The 2048-nt window shown below is 34.6% G+C and overlaps 1 long non-coding RNA gene across 1 annotated transcript in view; it reads right to left on the bottom strand.

The window, feature by feature from the left end:
* Positions 1-1608: 1608 nt before the first annotated feature.
* LOC128250539 (uncharacterized) overlaps positions 1609-2048 on the bottom strand; it is a 2555-nt gene continuing 2115 nt past the window's right edge. The window contains exon 2 of the long non-coding RNA XR_008266564.1: positions 1609-1727. This is a non-coding gene — a long non-coding RNA (uncharacterized LOC128250539). The remainder of the gene's footprint in view (positions 1728-2048) is intronic.

Genomic DNA, 2048 nt, shown 5'->3' with positions numbered 1-2048 from the left:
GAGAGAAACATGTAAACATCATACATAGAACATTAAAAAGCTATTTAATATATATAAACGTTTGCCCCGGCGAAGACGAATACCAGACATTTTTCGATCTTATTTTCTGTTCATCAGCGAAACATAGCCACCGACCGTATTACAATACTACATTCTATAAGTGTTTTGTGTGTGTGTGTGAGTGCTCGTGTGTGTACGTGTGTGCGTGTGTGTGCGTGTGTGCGTGTGTGCGTGTATGTGTGTGTGTGTATGTGTGTGTGTTTGTGTTTTCGTGTTTAATAACCGTTTTCCGAGGTATGTATCTAAAAGGAAATGTACTTCTGTTGACGAGGTCAAAGGTTGTGAGAAATGCATGATTGAGACACTTCTCTTCCTCTCTCCCTTCTTCTCTCTCACTCACACACTCACTCTTTCTTACTCACACTCTCCCCCCACCTCTCTCTCTCTCTTTCGCGCTTCCTCCACTTCATAAGACTCCGTCGTTCATCATAGAGAGTTAAAAGCGAATGCCTTTTCTTTGCGATGGCGTTCGACAAATGAAGCCATTCACTTAAGATGTGACAAAGCTTTTTTCTTTTTCTTTTGTCAAATCCAATGATTTTTTAATGTGTGTGTGTCTGTGTGTGTGTGTGTGTGTGTGTGTGTGCTTGTATGTATTTGTAAGTATATATTTTTGTATGAATGTATGTATGTATGTGTATGTGTATATATACACATACATATCTAAGCTGAAGTGAAGACAGCATGTTCTTTGTCTATCTCCTTACCTTCTTGGAGGTTTTAGGTAAAATTATACTAATGTGTCCATCTGTTTTGATTTAATTTAATTCTATGTCTTTACGCAGCTGAGGATTGCTCTGCATTTAAATTGATGTAATGATTGCATTGTTCAATTAAATGGAGCCGCCTGAAACGATCGTACTGCATTACCTCTGGATATCCTGTTGCTTATTTTGATTTTAATCACCTTATTTTGAAACTGTATGGATAATAACGTACTAAATTTTGGTGCCTCAACTTACGTACCATATTCATCTGAATCTAAATTTTACATACATACATACGTACATACATACACACACACGCACACACACACACACACACACACATGCACATATATTAAGGTCTAGTATCTCCCATCCTCGTGTTATATTATTCTTGCATATAATATATACATATGTATACACACACGTACTCAACATCATTGCATATAAATAATTTGTGTGCATAGGTATATACATATATATATATACGCACGCGCAAATACATACATGATTGTGCGCATGTGCGCTCGTGTTTATTTTTTTTACACACATTATTTCTCAGCGTATGTGCAATGTCCCAAATCCCTAATATTTTTATTGTTGTATGAACGATGTCGTGTGATGTGAACTTGATATTTAGGGAATACAATGAAAACACTACTTATATACATATGTAAAACACTAATATAATCTACACGCATGCACATATACACATATATATATATATATATATACACCCGGAGTATGTGTGTATATATATATATATACGTACACTCCGGGTGGAGTTATGTATTATTTGTACGTGTGTAACCTTTAAATCAATAAGATAATATGAAGCCGTTAATATAAACACAAATGAGATCCTTTTATGCTTTTCTAGAAATAATATTCCGTTTATGATTCTTGTCGTGTCAGGTTCGTATTTATAGGGATCATTTGAAGGGTTTTCGGGGGTAAACACTGCTGAAAAGAGAACGAAAGGAAGGAAGAATGAATAGAAAGGAAAGCTCAAAGGAAAGTTAATAAGAAGAGAAAGAAAAGTAAAGAAAAGACAATAATAAGACCCGAAAGCTAATTGGTTGTTCTAGAATCTCCATGGAATATTCCATACAATATACTACGATAACATTAGGGAGATATGTTAAAGTATTTTATCGAGATAAACATATAAGAAGATCGTCACGAACACACAGACATGTGTACGTATCTATCTATCTATCTATCTATCTATCTATCTATCTATCTATCTATCTATCTCTCCCTATATATATATATATATATATA

The sequence above is a fragment of the Octopus bimaculoides genome, chromosome 22, assembly GCF_001194135.2.
Source record: "Octopus bimaculoides isolate UCB-OBI-ISO-001 chromosome 22, ASM119413v2, whole genome shotgun sequence".
Taxonomy (NCBI): domain Eukaryota; kingdom Metazoa; phylum Mollusca; class Cephalopoda; order Octopoda; family Octopodidae; genus Octopus; species Octopus bimaculoides.
Note: the sequence above shows the minus strand (reverse complement) of the source record. Positions and strands in the feature narration are given on the sequence as shown.